The sequence below is a fragment of the Bos indicus x Bos taurus genome, chromosome 7 (assembly GCF_003369695.1).
Source record: "Bos indicus x Bos taurus breed Angus x Brahman F1 hybrid chromosome 7, Bos_hybrid_MaternalHap_v2.0, whole genome shotgun sequence".
Lineage (NCBI taxonomy): Eukaryota > Metazoa > Chordata > Mammalia > Artiodactyla > Bovidae > Bos > Bos indicus x Bos taurus.
This window is the reverse complement of record NC_040082.1, coordinates 51,719,771-51,731,606: the sequence shown is the minus strand read 5'-3', so window position 1 is coordinate 51,731,606 and position 11,836 is coordinate 51,719,771.

Sequence of the window (11,836 nt, the reverse complement as noted above, 5' to 3'; positions counted from 1 at the left end):
TCGGCACTCAGTCTTCTTTATAGTCCAACTCTCACGTCCATGCATGACTACTGGAAAAGCCATAGCTTTGACTATATGGATCTTTGTTGGCAAAGTGATGTCTCTGCTTTTTAATATGCTGTCTAGGTTTGTCATAACTTTTCTTCCAAGGAGCAAGCGTCTTTTAATTTCATGGTTCCAGTCACCATCCACAGTGATTTCAGAGCCCAAGAAAAAGTCTGTCACTGTTTCCATTGTTTCCCCATATATTTGCCATGAAGTGATGGAACTGGATGCTATGATCTTTGTTTCTTAAATTGAGTTTTAAGTCAGTTTTTTCACTCTCCTCTTTCACCTTCATTAAGAGTCTTTTTAGTTCCTCTTTGCTTTCTGCCAAACACTGTACCAAACAAATATGATAATCTTTCTTGTCAGTCCTCCTTTTCTAAACTTTTCTTATTCTCTTGAGAGTGTCATCCTCATTTCAGATCTTAGGCTGAAAGCCATCTTTGGTCCTTACTTATCCATGGTACTCAGTCTAATCAACTGCAATGTTCCTAGTTCATCTTTTATCCACATCCTTCTTTCTAGTCTCATCCTATCACTCTGCTCCATGCATGGATTAGTGCCCTATGTTCAGGTGGGCTCTCCTATATACTATATGCTATGCATCTAATGGTTTTAAAGGGGCAGAGGACCTGGATTTATGACTTGGCTCATCCACTCACCAAAAAGGTTCGCTCTGTCCTCTATCTCTATACACCAGGTTCCTTTTTTCCCTAACACAGTTACCAAGTCATGTTCGACCTGCTTTAAAAATCCTGACTCTCTTCTCTGCTGACACAGTGTCTCTCTAATTCAGACTCTTATCAAGTCATTGAAAGAGTCTCTAAACTGTTCTCAATACATCCTGCTGTTTCTTTAAGGGAGCTTCTTATTTTAGGATAGTTTTAGATTTATAGAAATATTGAAAAGATAGTACAGAGTCTGTGTATACCCCCCACCTCATTTTCCATATTGTTACATTATCTTGGTAGCTTTGTCAAAACTAAGGAACCAACACTGGAATATTTCTATTAACTGAACTTCAGATTTTATTCAGATTTTGCTACTTTTCCCACTGCTGCCGAGTTTTTTTTTGGTCCCAGAATCTCATCCAGGATATGACATCACATTTAGTAGTCATGTTTCGTTAGTCTCCTCTGACCTGAGATGGCTCCTCAGGGATATCCCTTGTTCCTATACCTGAGTTTTGTAAAGTACTAATCACGTGTTTTTTAGCATGTCCCTCAATTTAGGTTTGTTTGTGTTTTTTGTTTTTCTCATGATCAGACTGGGGTTATGGATTTGGGGAAAAACATCACAGAGATGATGAGATACTCTTTTCATCGGATGTCACGGAAACATGCTGTTAACATGACTTGCCACTGATGATGTTAAACTTGGTCACCTGGTTCAAGTAGTGTAGGCCAGTTTCCTCAACTACAAAGTTACGTTTTACCTCCCTTTTCACAGTCTATTACAGAGAAGGCAATGGCAACCCACACCAGTACTCTGGCCTGGAAAATCCCATGGATGGAGGAGCCTGGTAGGCTGCAATCCATGGGGTCGCTGAGTCGGACACGACTGAGAGACTTCACTTTCACTTTCATGCATTGTAGAAGGAAATGGTAACCCACTCCAGTGTTCTTGCCTGGAGAATCCCAGGGATGGGGGAACCTGGTGGGCTGCCGTCTATGGGGTCGCACAGAGTCGGACACGACTGAAGCGACTTAGCAGCAGCAGCAGCAGCAAGAGATACTTGTCTCTTTTCCCTTATTTGTTTGTTTTGGTGTCCAATAATTAATTTATATCAGTATTCTCAGGGAGGGAGAAATTTCCCCCTCTACCCTTCTTGAGTTCTTTTGATTGGACCAGTAATAAATTTAACAGAAGACTGATAGACGGGAGAAAAGGAAACAGGTTTAATTTGTGTGCATGAAGTTCTCATAGAAGTGGAGCCTAAAATGTGGCCAAAGCAAGAAACTTTTATATTTTTTAAACAAAGAAACAATAAATTTATGAGCAATTGACAAGACAAAGAAACTTAGGTTTTGGGTGCTCAATTAGTGAATCTTCTAAAGAGAGTCTGGGCTTTGGGTAGTAAATTAAAGAGGTGACAAGTTTTATTTATACAGGCAGTTTGGTGCCAATTCTCTGTCTCTGGTGATAAGGCCATACGGGTGTCCTTACGTTTTCAGATGCAGAGAGGGAAATTTCACATGGGAGGTTTATTTCCTACTTTCAGGGAGACAGAGAGGAGGATCAAAGTATCCCTGCTACACTGGGCATTTCTTAAGTCACTTTAATTCAAAATAAGCAATGTGATGGGTCACCTGAACCCCAACAGTTTAGATTTTGACATAAGTAAGTACAAAGTCTAATGAATGAACATGAATGAATATTCATTTAAATATGAATATTTATGTTTAAAATAAGCCAATACTATGCAATTTATTTTGTGGGTCAAAAACCCTTCCAGCTTTGCCATCGGGAGTAATTTCCACTTGGTTCCTATAGCCCTACGTATATGCCTGCATGCTCAGTCGTGTCCACCTTTTTGCGACCTCAGGACTAGAGCCCGCCAGGCTCCTCTGTCCATGGGATTTCCCAGGCAAGAATACTGGAGTGGGTTGCCATTTCCTTCTCCAGGAGATCTTCCTATCCAGGGATCAAACCTGCATCTCCTGCATCTCCTGCATTGGCAGGCAGAGTCTTTACCACTGAGCCACCTGGGCATGTTCTTTTTCTTTTCTTTTTTTTGAGTATTTACTTAATTTCAGTCACTACAAAATGCTTGAAACCTACCTTGCATTTTTCCTGCCTCAGTCCTAGAATCAATTATTTTTCTCCTGCCAGTTTTTAAGTCATCTAATCTATTCTTTGCTTGGAAGCAGAATGATAATGTAACTCCCTCAATTAAAATTTTTCATTGACTCCATTTTCACAATTACGATAAAATGAAAATTCCTCAACATGGCATAATCAGTCCTTTAGGACTTGTCCTGCTTTTGTGGACCAAATTCACCCACATCTCAGTTTAGATTTCGCTTCTTCTGGGAAACCATTCTTCATCAGTGCCCCTCTCCCCAAACATGGATTTAGAAAACTTTTCTGTGTGCTTTCTTAGTGCTCTGACTGTATAGTGAGAGGCTGTGAATAAACTGTGTTGAATGAGTAATACTGTAATCTTTATAATAGCAACAAACCACTGTGTTCTCATTTGAAAAATGGGCAGGCTGGCTTCTCATTATTAGTTTGAATGTAATGAAATAGGTTTATGAAAATTTTATGTGAGTTTTAATCAACTTACAGATATGAATTAAGCTAGAAAATAGGGATAAAGAATTAAATAATGAAACTTCTATCCTCAAAACCCTCCCCTCCCCCTGACAATACAGATTCTAAGACAAGAAGTTTACTTGGTGTAAGCAGGAGGAAAGGAACTGAATGTGTAAGACAAAAAAAGTAGAAAAGGGATGCATTATTGGCCTGATTACCATAGAGGGCAATCGGTGCTCAATCCCCACTGAAAGGTCTCGGAGAACATATATAAAATCAGAAGCCAGAGTATTTATCTATGGAACTCTGACTCCCATTGCTAAAGAGTTGGTTCCAGACGAGTGGACTTTCCTGTCTTGGCTTTTAAGCTCCTTAGAGGAAGGAAAAGATTCTGAGGCCAAAAGACCGAGAGGCACAATACTGTTCTAAGGTAAGATGTCAGTGTGCACAAAACTGGTCGTTGCAGTGTTCATATTGAAATCAAACATGGACTCAGTCGTTATGTTGGAAAATATACAAATCACTTGCTATGAAACCATATTCATGGGTCCTCAGGGTAGATAAAGTCATATAAGACTTAGACCCAGAAATGATATGTTAGAAGAAAATGAAGAACTGTGTTGAATAAGATAGCTATTAGCTCGTATGAATGATCAGCACAGTGTAGAAATTAATACTTGCCAGAGTTTCTTTTTTTTTTTTTTTTTGAGACATCATTAAAAAAGTTTTTGAGGTAAGCCTTGAAAGGCACTTAAGATTTGGATTAACAGAGGAAGGAGGAAACTTCAGTTCAATCTTATTATTAAGGCTGCCTGGGATGTGACCATTTGAGTGTGTTGTTTGACAAAACTTGACAGGTATTGCACCTACCCTTTCTCAAACTTTTATTAGTAATGCCTTGTATTACCAGGCTCTGGTTACACAGGAAAATTTGACTATCCTCTTGTCAAAAAAAACAGCTTCTTTTACTGTTATGAAAAGTGCACATCCATATTCAGAGTGTGATATGGGTCAATAGGAACTGTACAGAGTCCTTAACCTTATTCAAAAGAAAGCTTTTTTTTGGAGGAGGTAAAAATTTTGCCTCTACCATTTTTTATTAAAATTTTTTTTTATTGGAATATAGTTGCTTTACACTGTTGTGCTAGTTTTTACCATATAGCAAAGTCAATCAGCTATATGTACACATATATCCCCTCGTTTGGATTTCCTTCCTATTCAGGTCACGCAAAGCATTGAGTAGAGTTCTCTGTGCTATACAGTAGGTTCTTATTAGTTATTTATTTTATACACAGCATCAATAGTGTATATATGTCAATTCCAATCTCCCAATTCATCCCGTATCCTCCTTTCCCCCTTGGTCTCCATACATTTGTTCTCTACATCTGTGTCTCTATTTCTGCTTTGTAAATAAGTTTGTGTATACTTCTGCCCTTTTGAATTCTTCTTCCTGTCTGAGAATTAAGTTACAGGAGAAAATCGAACAGATATTTAATAGCATGTAGGAGAGATTTTCAGGAGAAAATCAAACAAATATTTAATAGTGTGTGTATGGATCACAATAAACTGTGGAAAATTCTTCAAGAGATGGGAATGCCAGACCACCTGACCTGCCTCTTGAGAAACCTGTATGCAGGTCAGGAATCAACAGTTAGAACTGGACATGGAACAACAGACTGGTTCCAAATAGGGAAAGGAGTATGTCAAAGCTGTATATTGTCACCCTGCTTATTTAACTTATATGCAGAGTACATCATGAGAAATGCTGGGCTGGAAGAAGCATAAGCTGGAATCAAGAGAAATATCAATAACCTCAGATATGCAGATGACACCTCCCTTATGGCAGAAAGTGAAGAGGAACTAAAAAGCCTCTTGATGAAAGTGAAAGTGGAGAGTGAAAAAGTTGGCTTAAAGCTCAACATTCAGAAAACGAAGATCATGGCATCCGGTCCCATCACTTCATGGGAAATAGATGGGGAAGCAGTGGAAACAGTGTCAGACTTTATTTTTCTGGGCTCCAAGATCACTGCAGATGGTGACTGCAGCCATGAAATTAAAAGACGCTTACTCCTTGGAAGGAAAGTTATGACCAACCTAGATAGCATATTCAAAAGCAGAGACATTACTTTGCCAACAAAGGTCCATCTAGTCAAGGCTATGGTTTTTCCTGTGGTCATGTATGGATGTGAGAGTTGGACTGTGAAGAAGGCTGAGCGCCGAAGAATTGATGCTTTTGAACTGTGGTGTTGGAGAAGACTCTTGATAATCCCTTGGACTGCAAGGAGATCCAACCAGTCCATTCTGAAGGAGATCAGCCCTGGGATTTCTTTGGAAGGAATGATGCTAAGGCTGAAACTCCAGTACTTTGGCCACCTCATGTGAAGAGTTGACTCATGGGAAAAGACTCTGATGCTGGGAGGGGTTGGGGGCAGGAAGAGAAGGGGATGACAGAGGATGAGATAGCTGGATGGCACCACTGACTCAATGGATGTGAGCCTGAGTGAACTCCGGGAGTTGGTGATGGACAGGAAGGCCTGGCGTGCTGTGATTCATGGGGTCGCAAAGAGTTGGACACGACTGAGCGACTGAACTGAACTGAACTAATGGGAGCAAAATATGCTCCCCCAAACTGTGTCTCTTTAACATGAGAGTTAATTTAGGCTGATTATTTTCAAGGCTCAAAAGACTCAGGAAGACACTTTGATCTCTCCGATAACTGCCTAAAGGATATAGATGGAGGATCTGTTTCAGCAAGGGAGCTCTCACCATAGGTAACTATGCTAGGAATTATGTGTGTAAATGAGGAGGAACCTAGCAAAGTCTTTGTTAAAATTTCTTTGTGTCCCTTTGTCTCTGCATGTTCCAGTAAGTATTTCTTTACCAAACATTTGCTTTTCCCTCATTTGAACATCTACTGAGTATGGAGAGAATGTGAAAATGAATGAGACACACCTTTCACCAAGTTTTGCTGCTTAAATGGAACATATACAATCCTTTAGTAAAAACTAAAACAAAATCCTAGAGCCCAGATTTGAAAGGATATTACTTGGCTATCTGGTCAAAAGTTTGTGTTTTAATGTGGATATATTAAAGGTATTTAAATAGGAGAGTGTTGACTGAAATAAAAAAGCACTATGTGAGATTGTGAGTTTCAGTTTCATTCAGGGGTCTTACTGAGAAATATAGCCTGGAAGACAGGCTCTTAGATAGCTCTGAGGAACTGTTCTAAAGAGGTAAGGGAGGAACTAGGAAACATAGCAGTTTTTGCTGGAAAAAATGTAGTTGAACATTAAAGGATTACTATTAATCATTAAAACAGACATCTCCAGTTAATGGTTTTAGTCCCTTTCTATGTCCGGTAAGATGTAACAATCTGAGGTCATTGAAATTCTTTCTTAGCTATGCATCTTAAGTATCTAGGGGCCCTGTATCCAAAGCACAGAAAGCTTCCTGTTTTTTCATCCTGAATTCCCCTCAGAGTGCAATCAGTGTTGATCGGTGAGTGCAGTGGGTTATGAAAAACCCCTTTGTATAAGGAGATGATGAGGACATTCTTTGTTCTTTTTGTTTAGAGCTTGTTATCTTTTGGTCATAAATTCTACTAAGGTTTGGTCGACATTTTATGATTGGTTTGTTCCACAATATGATAAAGAATCTGCCTGCAGGAAACCTGGGTTCGATCCCTAGGTCGGGAGGATCCCCTGGAGAAGGGAACAGCTACCCACTCCAGTATTCTTGCTTGGAGAATCCCATGAACAGAGGAGACTGGCAGGCTACAGTCCATGGGATCGTAAAAAGTCAGACACAACTGAACAACTTTCACTCTGAAGGCTCATTCCTAGTTCAGGTGATGATTTTGTCAATAGGCTATTCATGTACTATATCTAGATTGTGTGTGTGTGTTCAGATGCTCAGTCATATCCAACTCTTTGTGACCCCACGGACCATAGCCTACCATGCTTCTCTGTTCATGGGATTTCTCAGGCAAGAATACTGGAGTGGGTTGCCTTTTCCTTCTCCAGGGATTGAACCTGCATCTCCTGTGCCTCCTGCATTGCAGGAGGGTTCTTTACCTGCTGAGCCATTGGGAAAGCCCCTGTATCTAGATTAGGCTTTGTTAATAACTTGTAAATTCTCTAGATCATATGTCTTCAGTTCAGTTGTTCAGTCATGTCTGACTCTTTGTGACCCCATGAACCACAGCACACCAGGCCTCCCTGTTCATCACCAACTCCCGGAGTCCACCCAAACCCATGCATTGAGTCGGTGATGCCATCCAACCGTCTCATTCTCTGTTGTTCCTTCTCCCCCTGCCCTCAATCTTTCCCAGCATCAGAGTCTTTTCCAATGAGTCAGCTCTTTGCATCAGGTGTCCAAAGTATTGGAGTTTCAGCTTCAGCATCAGTCCTTTCAATGAACACCCAGGACTGGTCTCCTTTAGGATGGACTGGTTGGATCTCCTTGCAGTCGAAGGGACTCTCAAGAGTCTTCTCCAACACCACAGTTAAAAGCATCAATTCTTGGGCCCTCAGTTTTCTTTATAGTCCAACTCTCACATCCATACATGACCACTGGAAAAATCATATGTCTTACTAGTTTATATGATCCAGAAAATGTTTTCCTTATTGCTTCTTCCTATATCTAGAGGTACATCATAGAATTTCTTTTCTTTTTCTTTTTCACTGCACTACATGGCGTGTGGAATCTTAGTTTCCTAACCAGAGATTGAACTTCTTCCTGCAGTAGAAGCACAGAATCTTAACCACTCTACTGCCCGGGGAAGTCCCCAGTACAATTAATTTTACGTAGAGCTATATATCGGAGAAGGCAATAGCACCCCACTCCAGTACTCTTGCCTGGAAAATCCCATGGAGGGAGGAGCCTGGAGGGCTGCAGTCCATGGGGTTGCAAAGAGTCAGACACGACTGAGAGATTTCACTTTCACTTTTCACTTTCATGCATTGGAGAAGGAAATGGCAACCCACTCCAGTGTTCTTGCCTGGAGAATCCCAGGGACGGGGGAGCCTGGTGAGCTGCCGTCTATGGGGTCGAACAAAGTCGGACACGACTGAATCGACTTAGCAGTAGCAGTAGCAGAGCTATATATGTGATCAATTGCCTTAAGATATTTAGTGATCATTAATTTTGTCAGAGTCTTAGTTAACACATGCAAAAAAATGACAATCATAAAATAGATAGGATTATGAGTAATATAGCTAATAGCATTAATAAGGTCATAAGTAGGGATTTAAGCCATGAGCTTCCAGAATTAAACAAATTTTTTAGAAGATGACCAATATTAGGAAGTGGATCACTTAAAGCAGAAATCTGATTTTTCATATGGGTCATAAAATGTTTTATATTAGAAGATTCATCTGATATAAAAACACAGCATTCAGTTTGAATTATGGTGCAGATGTCTCATTGAGATGCTAGAAGGATATTGAGGGCTGTATGATCTTGTAAGACCACTTTTATAGTCAAAGTGACCTCAGAATTCAGTAGGCTGATAGCCTGATCACTATTTAAGGCCTGTTGGGTGAATTTTATAAAGGCTTCAATGTGGGCAATTACATCTTCCAATCTTACTGAAGGCACAAAAACAGGTGCTAAATGGCCATATCAATGGTATTACTTAATGGTATATTTCCCAGTATGTATTCAGTCACTTCAGTCGTGTCTGACTCTTTGTGACCCCATGGACTGTAGCCCACCAGTCTCCTCTGTCCATGGCATTCTCCAGGCAAGAATACTGGAGTGGTTAGCCATTCCCTTCTCCAGGGGATCTTCCCAACCTAGGGATCTAACCCACATCTCCTGTGTCCTCTGCACTGGCAAGCAGATTCTTTACCACTACACCAGAGTTATATCTAAATTGGCACTCTTGTGGCCTTGAGACAAAAGGAATCCTAGGGTATATTTTCCTTTCCATCTTGGAGGAAGCTAGGGCCACAGATTGATGCTGAAAGCCATTGAGTTCCATTGCTGCTATTGCTGCTGCTAAGTCGCTTCAGTCGTGTCCGACTCTGTGCGACCCCAGAGACGGCAGCCCACCAGGTTCCCCCGTCCCTGGGATTCTCCAGGCAAGAACACTGGAGTGGGTTGCCATTTCCTTCTCCAATGCATGAAAGTGAAAAGTGAAAGTGAAGTCGCTCAGTCGTGTCCAACTCTTAAACGACCCCATGGACTGCAGCCTTACCAGGCTCCTCCGTCCTTGGGATTTTCCAGGCAGGAGTACTGGAGCGGGGTGCCATTGCCTTCTCTGTGAGTTCCATTAGGTGTGACCTAGTATATTTCTGGTTGCCGGACCCAGTTTGTTCCATATCAGTCTCTCTCTTTAGGGGAAACATGTTGGCATTTTTCATAAGGCACATAGCCTAGTTTTCTAGTTTTATTATGCTGGGTATCTCAGTATGATTGAATTGTTCCCAACATAGGGGAACCTTAAACTTAACTGACTATAGCTTGATGTTAGCCATATAAATCCATCCCATAACTGAGGGTGGGTCCCTCCTGATAATTGGTTAGTTATACTCTTTGACTGAAATTAGCTGGTTGCTCTGATTGAGCTTGAATAACTTGAAAGAAAATTATTATTTATGGACAGGGTTAGAGCAAGTATGGTTGATTGGACAAATGAGGGAATCCCATTTAGCAATATCAATAGCAGCCTGAACAAAACTACAATTTCTTTCTTCTAAAATAAATTTTCTAAGGGTCATCCAATCAGAGCTTTGTCAATAAAAAAAAATCCACCAGGGTAAACCAGAAGTACTGGATGTAAGTAATTAACTACAAACCTGACATTTGAATTGATTTCTCAAATTTGCATGGGATTATATTCATGATAGAAAAACATTTTTATTCATATGCAGAAGTCCATGAAATAAAGAAAACATTCTGAATAATTACTGGTCATGTCTGGCATCTTGGGATAGCTGTCTCCTTCTAATATCATCTTCTTCTCATGCTGATGTTGATGTCATTTCTCCTCTGAGTATTAAGATGAGTTCAAGATCAGCAGTTCTCTCCATAGAGCAGTCCAATGTAGGAGTCCTTTTTAAGTGAAGAATATGAATTTGTGAGTTAATTCCCTTCAGTTTTGTTACTCATGAGCTAGTTAAGAGTACCTGATAAGGAGTCAACTGTCTGTTAATAGTTGGAAGACAGTCCTTTAAGTGATGCTTTTTCCAGTGCACGTAATCTCCTGGTTTCAGGTCATGGAGCATCTGATCTTCATTCAAAAATATATTAGTGTGATAAGCTTTAGGAAGAAGCTTAGGGTATCTTTTAAAATTTTAATTAAGCTTTGTAATAATGCAACATAGTAACAAGGACCCATCTATTAATAGAAAGTGAAGCTTAGAATAAATACAAAATGTAAAATTTTTCTCTCTTAAATTACCACCATCATTTCTACCAAATATAGCCAATTAAAGACTCATTTGTTTGCAAAATAATTCTAGCTTTTAATAAACTTGGCCTGATGATATATGTAAGTGTAAGTGATCATATAGGCTCTTTTATTTATTTTTGTTTGTGTTTTGCTTTTTGTTTTGTTTTTGACAGAGTCTTAACCACTGGACTGTGATGGAAGTCTCAATATAGGCTCTTTTAAATTGACTTTGCTGGAACTTTTCATAAGATATTTCAGACTGAACTTTTAAAAGATCTCTCAAGGTATGGAGAAGCATATCAAGGACTTGTCATCAGATTTCACCTACAATATCCACAGATTTGTGATCAGTTCATCTCTTCTTGGGGTTCTCAAACTATTTTGAGGTTTCTGTACTTGCCAGAAAGTGACCTTCATTATTTACTTCAATCATTACATAATTTATCACTCAGGTTCTGGGAACCCTGTAAGCAAGGTACCAGGTTGTTTTTCCAAGGGCCTTTATGGCTTCATAAAGTTTAGGCAGTAGAGTACAACTGCAATGCAGGAGACCTGGGTTCGAGCCCTAGGTAGGGAAGATCCCCTGAAGAAGGGAATGGCAACCCATTCCAGTATTCTTGCCTGGAGAATCTCATGGTCAGAGGAGCCTGGTGGGTCACAAAGAGTCAGACATGACTGAGCAACTAAAACACATAAAGTCCACCTTGGTTCTTTAAAGCTTTCTGGTCTTATCTGATTCTATGTGCATTGTCAAAAATGATATTCCAGTCAAAGTCATGGTAATATGACCAGAATTTCTAATTATGCCCTGTTACAAGAAAAACAGATTCTCATTAAACTTATGCAAATAATTATATTGTCATGAAAATAAGAATCTCACTAAGAATTTCTAGATTCTGGAGGAATCAGAGAGAAAAGATAAATGTTTTAGTTCTGCTCACAGAGATATAATTTATCAAATTGCTATAAACCATAATTAGCTTAAGGAGAAAGATTTCCTTGTATCTGGAAAACAAATATTAAAGCCAGTAATATTTTAAGAAAAAAGTCATAAAAATTATCATTTGGCCCTATGTAACTAATTCTTGTTGATCTTGATCTTCTGTTAACAGTTTTATGAAGTCATCAGGTTTTTTATTA